Source organism: Lytechinus pictus, chromosome 6 (assembly GCF_037042905.1).
Source record: "Lytechinus pictus isolate F3 Inbred chromosome 6, Lp3.0, whole genome shotgun sequence".
Lineage (NCBI taxonomy): Eukaryota > Metazoa > Echinodermata > Echinoidea > Temnopleuroida > Toxopneustidae > Lytechinus > Lytechinus pictus.
The window spans coordinates 10045081-10059174 of NC_087250.1; the positions used below are offsets into that span (position 1 = coordinate 10045081).

Consider the following 14094-nt stretch of genomic DNA (forward strand, 5'->3'; position numbering starts at 1 on the left):
CAGAATATTGATATCAGTGGTATCACTGTAGTATCTACTGAAACTGGTATTTCAAAAGAATTTAAGATATATCAAATTGCAGATGACACTGTTCTCTTTTTAAACAACATTCAATCTGCCAACTTATGTCTTGAAGAAGTAAAACTTTTTGGTTTCTTGGCTGGGCCAAGCCTAAATGTAATGAAAACAAATGCTGTCACTATGCAACAACATGCATTCATTGAAGGTATTAAATGGAATGATGAACCTGTCAAGTACTTAGGAATGTATCTAACAAGTGATAAAAAAGAGTCTGAACGACTAAACTGGTTTATGAAACTTCAAAAAGTTAAATCAATTTTAATTTTTTTGGAAAATGAGAAATTTCACTTACTATGGTAAAGTTTTGATTCTTAAATCATTAGTAATTTCTCAATTTGTTTACGTTGCCTCTGTATTACCAATCCCCCAGAAACTAGTTGTTGATCTCAATAAACTGATGTATAATTTTTTATGGAATTCAAATCGAGAAAAAGTCAAGAGAGCAGTCTTGATTAATAATATTATAAGGGGAGGACTGAGAATGATAGATTTGAAATCTAAATTCCAATCATTACATTCATCATGTTTGAGTAGATTCTTTGAAAATGATAATGATGTACCGTGAAAAATTATGTTTAGATATTGGATAGAAAAAATATGTCCTTTTTTATTAATTTTGAAAAACAAATTGTTTCAGTAAAGATATGTTGAAGTTGTGCGTAAAACAAAAGGTACCCAACTTTTATATTGACTGTCTCATAACTTGGAGTGAACTTAAATATATTCAGTTTCCAGATATTGTAAATGTTAAAAATCAAGTTTTGTGGTACAATAGTAATATCACACATGATAGAAAATCTTTATTTTTTTTAATGGTTTGAAAAAGGCATTATAACGATTAATGACATTGTAGAAAATGGACGATTTCGGCCAAGAGAACATATTTGTCGAGTGCTTGGCTCAAATTCTTTGTTAATTGACTTTATGTATTCGAAACTGAAAAATGCAATACCAAAAACTTGGATCGAAAGAATTCTAGACATAAGTTATGCAGATAACGATGGAACAAATTCACAATACGGAAGCGACGTATTCGAAATTAGAACGCTTGATTTTATTAGACTACGATCAATGAAGTCTCGCAATTTCTATAGTTTATTGTGTGAATTTAAGAAAAGAGAACCGACTGCTTTAACATTCTGGGAAGGTGAATTGAACCTTGCAATTGATTTTGACTGGAAAGACACATTGAAATTTAAGTTTAAGACATTGAAAAACAATAAAATAAAGCAACTCGACTTCAAAACTCTTCATAGGACTTTATCGTTTAGATACAACTTGTGGAGGTGGAAAATCGTAACAGACAACTTATGTATTTTCTGTAAAACAATAGAATCTTTTGTTCATGTTGTTTTAGAATGCCCAAGCGTAAAGCTTTTCTGGAAACGTATTGTGGATTTGATTAATTTAATGTTTAAAGGAAAATATATTAAACGAAAAATCAATAATAGTTGGTTTTGATTTCACACATGAAAAAGAAACAGATATAAATATAAATAAATCCTTGTGTATGCTCAGTATGCAATCTATTTGATGTATATGATTAATTATTTTCAAGGTAAACCATACAACAGTTATTCTATATGGCATGTGTTTAAATATGAAATTCTTTTAGACGACATCTCGGATGTTGTCTCTAAGACCCTGAATGTTAATACATATTAACTTGGCAATTGAATAAATAAAAAACCTCCGACACGAGGAAAAAAAAATCTTCAAATCAATTCTACTAGCTAAATTCCACGTGATCTTCATGATTAAGGTTTACTTTTATTCGCATAACTATTTCAAAGTTCTGCGCAAATCGTTTTTCACTAACTTTTCAAAAGCAAGTGGTGCTCACTCAAGCAGAAATATATTTTGACAGTTATATCGTCATTTGCTTAAATGGATCTGTACCAATGTTAAAATGTGGAAAAATATTCAGGATATTACAAGTGTATAATTTTACAGGATTGTTTTCAAAGTGCAAACTTTTTTTTGATACGCACTGTAGAGGATCACCCATGAAATTTATTAAAGTTGAAAATATGTATAAAAGGGATCCACTTTTGTAAGGCACAATTTTTTTAATGGAATGTCTCAAGCATAGGAAATTGGGGATCCTTTTTTTATTACACATCATTAATTTGAATTAAATTAGAATTAAAAAATTAATTGTGAATATTAGTAGAGAATATCGATAAAGAATTGTATGGAAGGGGAATGTGAAGATGCAAGGGTAAATTGCCAATTCGCATACTGCCAACTCGTCCACTTAACATTCAGCTCGTGTAAAAGAAAATTTAGAAGCACCACTTTCCATTGTTCTCACTCAGCCATACGTACATTACAAACATTGAAATTGGCATTAAATGAAAGAAGAGAAGCATATTATTGTCTCCATTATTATTATTTCTATTAATTCCATTCATGTACATCTTCTGAAGCAAATGATAACGACTGCAAAAACTACAATGAATTACAGTTTCGTTTTTTTGGGGGGCGCACTGTATATACACGTATTTGCATATGTGTGTATTCACACACACCCACACACACACACACATATACATATATATATATATATATATATATATACATATATGTATGTATATATATATGTATATATATATATATATATATATATATATATATATATATATATATACATATATAATAGAAATAGTCTGCTTCGGAATATGGAATAAAGTAATCACAAAAGGTTTAGTAAATGCCGTGGAAATAAGATCGCAGATTTTAAAAGGAGCATAGCTCTAAAAAATAAGGGTGTGTGTGTGAGTATATGATACAGATATGAATTAAATAATATTCTTATAATAAGAATAAATAATGACTATAAATGGTAGTAATTTGAAAAAGAAAATTAAAACCTCATAATGAAATTATCAAGCAAACTAAATAAATGTTAAAAAAAAATGAAAAATAACTCACTATAATAACTCAGTATTTTGTTTACCCTAGGGTAAACAAAATAGAGTCCCCAGTCTTTATTCCTATAATGTATAAAAGCGATGCACTTTCTCTTGAATTTCCTTTTATTTCCATGTTACTATTGCTTTTTCATTACCCCACTATGTATTGTTATAATTTTCCATTTTGGCTTGGAACGGTTATAGACACCATCAAAGGCTGAGTTGTTATGAGTCGTAATGGCGACAAGTCAAATATGACTAATCGCCACTCAAACCAACATAAGGAGAAGTTATAGCATGGTTGATGTCACAAGTTGGAATCTCGTCATTCAGGTGCAACCTGCAATGATACGAAATATTTCTTTATTAAAAATAAAAACACGCATCAAATTAAGCATACTAGGTAGAATTTGACAAGAGACTGCTTATTTATACCTCAGTCACATTACCCCCCCCCCCCCCCACGACCGCCGTACGGCGAGACGAAAACAGCCGTTTGAACATTATTTGTACCAGCTATATATGGGTATTTGAAAGAAATTACATAAAATGACTGTTTAAGACTCGCCGTATGGCGGCTGTAGAGGAGATGTGACTGAGGTAGGCCTATAAAGTAAATTTTTGAAGTGTCCTTCAAAAACATCATCTATTCATCATATTAATGTGGATATGCTCTTGAATTATCGTGTCTTATCGACCCAAATTCTCAAAAGTTGGCTGACTTACCCCCGTGGGCTAAAACGCCTCATTTGACGTCATTGGCCCACGGAGGCTAGATTTTGCATTTCTCGAAGGTGGGTAAGTTAGCCGACCTTTGAGAATTCGGGCCATCATGTGTACAGTTAGTGTTAAAATCGTGTGGATATCAAGTGTAAGAACATTCATGTCAAATACTTTTCATCATGTCATGATAACATCAGGGTTCGTAACACAAAGCTTAGCGATGAATAGAAAATATGAAAGAACACTTCTGATTGGCCCCTGTTCAGTATTTTAAACTAAATGCGCGTGTAACATTGATTCTGACTGGTCAGTCCAGTTAGCGATTGATCGCTAAATCTTTGTGTTACGGAGCCCTGGTCTGAAAGATAAAAACGCATGTTGTACAAACCACTCGTACATGCCGGTAGATAGTTGTGATATCAGTGAGTTTTCGCACCGCCACCTAGAACGAATTCAAGAATGCAGCTCAGTCGAATCACAATGAACAGCTGAGAGGTCTTTGTCTAACTTTGATGAGCCGGAACAGCAGATTGTGCTAAGCTTCAGAGCTGACGAACAATTGCAAATATGTCGTTTGTCCAGAGTCCAGATTGATACTGCTGTTTTGGGGGCTCTCGATAAAGACCTCATTGTCATGAAGGGTGCTTGACAATACATTCTCTATGTTCTCGAATCCGTCGTGTTTCGTGGGAGCGAAGGTTCACTTAAATAAAGAGGGACGTAAGGTGCCATATGTTGTACTTAGTTTGTGGAATACTGAGGTATTTCTAGCTTGAAAAATTATATTTTTGCTCTCGACAAAGACCTCATTGTCATGAATGGTACTTAACAACACATTCTCTATTTTCTCGATTCTGTCGTGTTTCGTGGGAGCGTAGGCTCACTTAAATAAAGAGGGACGTAAGGTGCCATTTGTTGTATTTAGTTTGTAGAATACCGAGGTATTTCTAGCTTGAAAATTTATATTTTTGCTTTAACATACCGTTGTTGATGCATTTGGGTTCCACAAACTCATACCGCAGCGGGCGGTCCCGCGAAGAGCAGTTAGAAGAGCACAGAAAGTCAGTATAACCGAAAAGGAAGTTGGAACAGTGATTTGCTGGAAATACAACAAACAAGGCATGAAATTACACAAATATCGTTCTGTCAGCATTGTCATGACAAAGGTATTTCAAGTGATTAACTGTAAATAAACGCAGATCAAGCAGTGGGGTACTTTGTCCTGAGTCAGAAAGCAATGTAAAGACACATAGTGCCTTTATACAGCTCGGGATTCCCAGTAAAAGGCGCGGTACAATATTTTGACAGGGACCCTATGTGGTCCGTTCCATACAGAGTTGCGACTAAACTACTATGAAATACTAAATAATATGTTGCTAAATCGGGAGTTTTAAGAGGTAGCATAGAGACAGCATTTTTATTTTCAGCACTCGGGACTCTAGTGGATGGGGGGGGGGGGCTCAATGTAGCACAAATGCTTTTTTAGTACTTCAAGTTCTGCAAATGAGCACCCAAAGTGCAGTCCTTATACAAACTCATAAAAGCAATGATTGCCACTTTATTTTCACAGTGAAACCTTGATTGGGATTGGCTTACAGCTGAGGTACCATCGTTACGATAGTTGTCACTCTGTACAGACCCCATTTGTCTGACTTAAAGAAGAATTATGGCTATGAACTGTTATCTGAATATGAAAATACTCAATAATTTTTCCAAATATTGAAACGTAAACTGGGAACCGTTGCCTATAAAGTTGCCATTATGGTAACTTTGACATCAAATGGTAAATTGCATGGAATCCTTGATTCTGATTGGCTGTTGATCAGTGTTAACTTTTAGGCAACGGGACACAGGTGTGACAAATTACCAATGTTCCTATCGCATTAGGGGTTTACAGTACACCAAGTGGATAGAATTAAAAGTGAAATGGAGAGATAAGAAAAATGAAAGTACATTATCTTTCGGAAATAAGTCAAGTCCTTAAAAAATACTGTAAAGCAGAAGGACCTTTCTTTGCAATTATGTGACCAAAATTATGACAAATCTTGGCATTAATCTGATATAACTCTCAAAAGTTTATAGATTTAGTCATTCAACGTTTACCTGACAGTAACGTGTCTGATCAACTATCATTTGGAAATATTCCATGCAGACAACAGCATGCATGATCAAGGTCAGAGGTCAAAAGTAGTGGGTCACACGTGTGACACTTTAAATCACACACGTGACCCATTTCTTTTGACCTCTGACCTTGAATTACATATTGTTGTCAGCAAGAAATATTTTCAAATGATAGTTATGTTACTGTCATATAAAAATCGAAATAAATCTATAAACTTTTGAGGGTTATAACAGGATTTATCATTTTGGTCACACACGTGACCAAGAATGGCCCAGAAAGAGTTTAGAAGGTTGATTAGTTGGAGATATAGGAGGCTTAAATAGTTGGAGAAGGTTGGCTTGAGTCGGCGATTTAAGTTATTGAGCAGGAGAGAAGACTCAACGTTTCGAGCAGGTTGACTATCCCTCTCCAAGCCAGCCTACGATCACGATCTCTCCAACTACCTAATTATCTAATAGGCCATGTAGGGTCTATGATTGTAGACACAGATCCTACGGTAGCTGTCGGAGAGAAAAAAATCTTACAAGTCCTTGTATGATAGACACCTTAAGCACCTAAAGCTCTTAAAAAAGGGCAGGAGCAAAGTTATTTGCAAAATTTTATCTTAAAGGTCATTGGGAAATCTTAATATTTTTTTTTAATAGCAACACATGCACTGCAAAAACTCCAGTGTTGATTTAACACCAGCCCGGAATCTGTATTAAAACAACACCAGTTTGGAATCGAACCGATGAAGTTTTAATACTAATTGGTGTTGTATAATCACCTATCTGGTTTTAGACCAAAACGAGACAGGTGTTTTTTAACACTTCTCTGGTGTGGACATATATAGATTCCAGACTGGTGTTAAATCAACACCGGAGTTTTTGCAGTGTGACTTTCTATTGGCATCGGTTCTTGTCTACACATGTATCGACAAGAACCAAGTTGAACTTTGGACTGCAGGAATTTATGTCAGGGTTCTTGGGCTTGGAAACTCACCGAACATCGCGTGTAACAGTTCAGCAATCTAGTACCGTGTGCAAGAACTGAGATGAAATTTGCGCATGCTCCAAGACTTAAAAGGGTCGACAGGAAACACGTGACCATAAAAATCAAAATCTGAAATAATGAAAACAGAATGTAAATATACCAAGTGGCGTGGGGCCTTAATTCTTGGCCTCGACGGTGCAATTTGGCGCCGTTCCTACACTATTGAATCAAGAATTTACAAATAATACTCATGATCCAGGACATTGATAATATTTATACAAAAGATGTATCCTTGGAACAGTTGTAAAACATTTTGACTGTTCCGAAGGTAAACAATGTGAATAACGCATTTTAGCATCAACTTCGCAGACACTTTCTGCAAAGTTCAGAATCTATTGATAATGCTCGTCAAATCACACTGGGCAGATTGGAGGTCATTGTCGAAAGTTGATGGACTGGGACAGCACATCGTCGTAAGATTCGTACGAGACCAAAAAAATGCAAATATGTCGTTTGCCCAAAGTCCAAGACGACACTGCTGTTTTGATTCACCGATTTTCGACAAAAGCTGCTTTGTTATGAAGGGCATTTGGCAAAAGATTCTCTGCGTCACAGTAAGCGTCTGTTGAGTGAATGCTTCAATGGCCTAATAACGCCAGAGCAATAGGTGACTTTGCATTACATATTTATAACATGCATCTTTCCCTTTCTTAAGTTACCGGGTTATTAACTCTTAATGTGCCATTCACTGTAATCAGCGAGTGCCACTTTTTTCAAAGAGTCTATATTTGAATGTTTTATTTATATAAAAAAGAGAATCACTCATGAGACAATAATCTTGACCATAAGCTGAACTGAACAATGGAATCACTCATGCATGCAATGCACTCCTCAAAATGCAATAGGCATAACAATAGCTGTATGACCATTACACGAAAATATGTTCGTGGCACTCCAGTGGATGCACATATATGTGTTCATGGCACGTTAAGGGTTAACGGGGTAAGTTTTGTCTGTAATGTTTAAAAATGAAGCCCACATAAGAAATGTGAAATGGATGAAAAATGATAGTAAATAAAGAGGCTTCGATAGGAGGTAGTAATAATTTGTAAACAAATTTTCGGCATTACTCCTACGTGTTTAAGATCGCATGCTCGATCTGTAATGAAAATCATAAGTCAGATTAACTGAAAAATTACTTTACGTATAAAACGGAGAGGCATATTAATGTTCTCAATGCATACAAGTTTTTAATACATTCTTGAAAATATATAAATATATATTGATTATCTGGATTGTGAACATCAAATTTGTCTTTTTATTTGGAAATATCCTAGTCAGCATGTACACGTTTTTTTTGTGGGAACGGAAAACAAAAGGTAAATTTGTACAAAAGGCAAAAGCAAATAAAAAAATATGTAATATTCTTACCGTCCATGTGTATTTAGAGATCGTAGCAAAGCCACTCAATCCAGTAATAAGGTAAAACTGTGGAATTAAGAAAATTGTATAATAAATGTTTTCAAAGCGGTTATGAATACTTTGAGACATTGGTTGAAGTACTTTTTTTAAAAGCTCACCCACGAACCAATACCTGAAATAGATTTGTGAAGATCTCTCTAACACACATCCTCACCCACACACATTTACACACGCAGACGTACACCTTCACACACACGCACACAAACTTCTAAGTGCAGCCACGCACACACAGCCTGGCGTTTAGACAATCGGGGACTCGTTTATCATTAATCGATAAAGTTGGGGCATGTGTTCGCGGTCTCATACACACAAAACATTGAATTAGATTTTTCGGACATACGGAGCATAGTCCGCCAACTGGGGACGCTTCCTATTCCCTTACACACACACACACACAACCTTGAGAGTAATTGACCGAACTGGATCTTACGTTTCCTGTGGAACCGATTTGACATGAAATGAGGAATTGATTGTCGGTTATCTATAGACCGGGGACGTCCCCGGTTGACTGGTAAAATGCCAGAAAATTTTCAAAGAAGGAGGTCATTACAAACTCACAAATACGCGCACACAAACACATGCTTATGCATATGGCATAAAGAGAGAAATGAGAATAAGAGAGAGGGGAGTGAGAGACAGATAAAGATCATGGTCCGTATAATTTCTCAGTCAGCCCGAAGAAACATACTCCAAATTGACCAATGCGATTGTTCGTTATTTTCACTGGCACGCCATGGGTATATTTCGTTGACAGTGTGACTATAGAAGTTTTGACATATCAAACTGGTTTACTCCCAATTGGTCTAAAGCCAATTTGTCCAATTACCAACTCGTCTACTATCGTTTCGTCTACCATCAGTTCATCCACTATCCACATGGTCTAATTGCCATTTCGTCTAATAACCAACTGGTCCGATATACAGTGCGTCCCACAAAAAACGAAACCAAAATAATCGATGATTTATCATAACTTAATCACAAATACAATAGACACATGACCTACCATTGAAAAGCTTAGAATCTCCTCTTTCATCTGAAATTACTTAGATTATTTTTCATTCACGCATGAGTGACCAAAAACAATTTGAAGAGGGGATACCAAAAAGTCGTTTGGCGGGCTGTATCTGGGCTTCCAAAAGAAAACCACATTTAAAAAAAATTCAATATATGCGTTTTAATTTGATACCACAATTACAAAAAATGGTTAAGAAATAACAAAGTTCTGGTTGTTTATTTAATGAAATTATAGAAATACAAGCATTGTTTCGAGGGAACATAATTGTTTTACTTCTTGACCATTTTTTGTGATTAAGGTATCAAATAAAAGAGCAGATATTGAACTTTTTAGGCATGTGATTTTCTTTTTGAAATTCAGATGCCCCCCGCCAAATGAGTTTTTGGTATCCTTTCTTCAAATTGTTTTTGCTCACTCATGCGTGAATGGGGAATAATCTAGGTAATATCAGATGAAAGAGGAAATTCTAAGCTTTACATTGGTAGGTCATTTGGCTATTGTATTTGTGATTGAGTTATGATAAATCATCGCTTAAACTCGGTTTCGTTTTTTCTGGGACGCACTGTATAGACATTTAGTCCATATAACGTTTGGTTCAATTGGACTCGGTGTTAATTTGGCGATATGAATGAAAATAGATATTAGACCAATTGATTATGAGACGAAATGGTCATACACAAACTGGTGATTAGACGAAGTGATGATTGGAACAAAAGGTTGTTAGTCCAAATGTTGATGGACGGAATGGCATTAGACTAAATGAAGGTAGACTATGTGATGGGTGGACGAGTTGGCAATAGACGAATTGGCAATTTACCATCAAACTTACAAAAGCAAGGGTAAATTCAAGACTGTAGAATCGTGCTATTGTTCCACACGTCACCACACCAAATGCAACTAAAGTGAGCACCACAGAGGTAAAAACACCGACCCCGGTTACATCGTAGTTTTCCGATTCCTTATTGCCCTGATGTGATGATGAAAAAAAAGAAATAGCATACAAATTTGAGCAAATAAAATTGATAATTAAAAAAAAAATCTTAAATTCTTAATTATATTCAACGCATAAATTAGAGCTACTGGAAAGAACACAGTGTCACGCGATGTGTGCTACCGTGTTTTAACAGTGTGCCACCGTGTTTCAACAGTGTGCCACCGTGTTTCAACAGTGTGCAACGTGTAAAATCACCTTAAACAATATTAAATCTATTCAAAGCATAGATCAGTGTGTGCTCACATGTGGAACAGGATGTGAAATCAACTTCACACTGTAAGATTGGAGCATTTCAACATGGTGAATCATATATTCGCATAGTCGACCATTCCAGCACGCTGTGAACTTTCACACTGTCGAGGTGAGAGAACAAGAACATTTCTTGACATTGTTGAATGTGAGCATTTTAACAGAGTGAATAATATTTTCACATAGTCCACTATGTGCACACACTGTGATCACACTGTGTGACGTCAGAGGCGTCGATCCTGGGGGGGCAGGGGGGCGATCGCCCCACCAATGAAAATATTGGGGGGGCAAACATATCATTTTGCCCCCCCCCCCCCAATAATTCCGGATATGCATTAAAAAAAAACAAGATTGTAATGTTCAGCAAGCGAGATTGAGATACACAACTCGTTCTTTATTTAAAATCGTGCTCAAAATGTCCGCTTTTCAGATTGGAATATAAAAATTTTCAGCTCGCGCTTCGCGCTCGCATCATTTCTGTAGCAAAAACCCATACTTTTCATGATTAAATTGGTGAATGTAAATGTCCCATTTTTAGTTCTAAGCCTCAAAAGAACTGCTTCAATTTGCAATCATCTTTTCTTGGATATATAGCTTGTTCTTTATCAAAAACGTCCAGTAAACTGTCATTTTTTCAGATCGAAATATCAAAATGTTCAGCTCGCGCTTCGCGCTCGCATCTATTCTCTTTTAGATACAAATCTTAATCATTGGTACCAAAAATGCTTAGAATATCAAGTTTTGAGCTCAGAATATAAAGAAATTTGAGCTCACTCTCGGCACTCGTACTATCTGTGTAGTGAGATACGTGTCTGTGTCTCATGAGTCATACATATATATAGATATATACATATATATATATATATATATATATATATATGTGTGTGTGTGTGTGTGTGTGTGTATTTATAATATATATATATATATGTATGTGTGTGTGTGTGTGTGTGTGTGTGGGTGGGTGTTTTGTACGATCGAGCGCCTTTGGAACGTTAATGATTTCGCCCCCCCAATCTGAAAAATGGATCGACGCCCCTGTGTGACGTTGTGTTCTTTCCAGCAGCCGGTTTTAGACGCATAGATCGGAAGAAAAATAAACGAGTGATACGAAATAAATAATTTTAAGTAAATATGATCGAAAAAATAAAAAAAGGAGAAAAACTACGATATTTGACACCAGGGTCCCTTAATACAAAGAACTTAGCAATATTTTACAGTTAGACTGAATATTGACAATTTCACATTTAAACTCAACAGTGAAAGCATCCGCAATTCTCCAGGAAGAGAGATGGTCACTGGCGGTTGGTATGTGTCCCATGAATCTCTGATAACTCTAGTCTGGATGGCTGTAAATATTGCTATAAGTTGCCACAGTTTTTTAGTTTCCTCTATCTCTCTCTTCTCTCTCTCTCTCTGAGGCGTAATTAAACTAGCCTTTGTGTAAGTCCTCGCGCTCTGTTTGTCTGTCGAACACGGTTTGAATATCATGATCATAACAACAGGCTATATCAATGTAATCGTCGTGATCGCCAGAACAAGCCGAGTTTAATTAAACCGAGTTTGAGAAAATATAACAGCATCAAGCGCCTTTGATATAGGCTAGGTGAACACTTACTTACCCAACACGCCCATGATGTCCACCTGTGCCAAGGCTTTTCCTCTTCGACTGTTGCATCTTCAGATCTATTTTCATCTTTAGGTCTATTTTCTTCTTCTGCTGCGTCGCTCATTGCTGGGGTTGCTGATGAATATATAATGATAATAATAATAATAATGATAATAATAATAATAATGCAGTTCTTGTACAGCACATATCACAGTATGACATAACGTCCAAATTAGCTTCCAAAGGACTTGGATTTTATTTCCCTGGATTTAGCCCCGCAGCCTTTCCTAGCGCGAAGTAATTTCAAGGAAATTCGGGTACTCATTTACCTCACCTGGGTTGAGTACAGCACAATGTGGATGAATTTCTTACGGAAGCAAATAACGCCATTTCTGGAACTCGAACCCACGACCCTCTGTTTCAAAATCAGAAGACTAATCCACTGTGCCACAACGCTCCGCACACATAAATATAGTGTGTATCAGAAAAAGTAGTCAATAATTTATTTCGATATGATAAACTACAAAACTTTTCATTAAGACTTTACCTAAACCTCGGATGTCCTGAGGTTAAATTTGTCCCAAATGAATTGATCTAGAGAACAATACTTCCATGTGTATATAAATTATATACATGCATTTATATGTCTGTATGCATATATATATATAAATATACAAGAATTATACATCCCTTAAATATAGCAAAGTAAAGCGTCTTTATTAGTATGAATAGAGCACAAACTGAAGGGAAATTATTTTTTGATATAATATTCACATCAATTAACAAAAATGGAGTTTATTTTTTTAAGAGTAGAGAGGCACAATTTCTTAAGAGACACTAATTATTAAATGATAATACTTTTTAACATGAATATAATGTAAACCTATTTTCACTACATAATAATTCATCAAATATCGATATAAAGCAAACGAATTATTTTACCTAATAATGATAAGGAATCAATTAAGATATCACATGAACATTGAAAGTTAATCTGATTAGGTCCTGAATTCAATTTCTTTCTTAAGAGTGAATGAACTGTCAACGTCACTTCAGATTTTCATTCAAAATCACTCTACCGCGACAGTTTTGAGCGTGTTGAATGTTCTTCCAAAGTGTATCAACTACCTCTACCATGCCTACACAACAATGGTTGGTAGATAACATTGTCATTGTCGAGTGGGGGCAAAATGTGGTTTTCCCCTTTTCATCTTTTGCGATTGTCCTTTTATTTCAGAACATTACTCTCTGATGTCGTTTGGTAAACACTGATCTGTTTATGTTGGTTACCAGGACGACAAGCGACGGCTCTGCATCTGACTTTGCGGTTGAGTTATGAAATATAGTAAAGAACTAACCAAAGTTATCTTTCTCACAACAGAAGCATGTGTGTGTGTGTCTGTGAGGGTGTGCGCGCGCGTGTGTCGGGGTGCGTGTGTTGAAAAAAAAAGTGTGTGTGTGCGGTCGGCGTGTGCGGGTTGTGACTGGCTGCGCGCTTGTGGTTTTATCAGAAGTGTAGAAGTTTTCCATCATGATCTTATTGCAACTTGGTAAAATAGATGCAAAAAACATATGGTTACCGGCAATTATGTAGATAAGGACATTGTAAATAAAATAGAATGAAGATATCAAAGCCACTGATTACTTACGATATTTCAAATCACGCAGAAACCTTCCACTGCAAAATATAATGTCGTAACTCCAGACGTAGGCTTCTGAAGAAAAACAAATGGCACTGATATGAAGTCATCTATCGATCTTTCTGTCTGCAGCGTTATGTTGTAGTAACGGACCAACGGAGGGATGAGTAATACATGGTTCTGACAATTGATAAAATGTTGTATTTGTCATGTTACCATTCATGCTTAGCTGTCAATTATTACTTGGCAATGAGCATTCGTGAAGGGCTCATGACAGTGCCACTGTGCCTTTCTG

General features: G+C 35.9%; 2 long non-coding RNA genes across 2 annotated transcripts; both read right to left on the bottom strand.

The window, feature by feature from the left end:
• Positions 1-2762: 2762 nt before the first annotated feature.
• LOC135154403 (uncharacterized) lies at positions 2763-6876 on the bottom strand. The gene is made up of 3 exons (XR_010293801.1): positions 6823-6876; positions 4702-4818; positions 2763-3336 (listed from the first exon to the last, which is right to left on the bottom strand). It is a non-coding gene; the product is annotated as an uncharacterized LOC135154403 (long non-coding RNA).
• Positions 6877-10196: 3320 nt separating this feature from the next.
• LOC135154460 (uncharacterized) lies at positions 10197-13890 on the bottom strand. Its single transcript, XR_010293839.1, has 3 exons — positions 13809-13890; positions 12173-12294; positions 10197-10277 (listed from the first exon to the last, which is right to left on the bottom strand). It is a non-coding gene; the product is annotated as an uncharacterized LOC135154460 (long non-coding RNA).
• Positions 13891-14094: the final 204 nt, after the last annotated feature.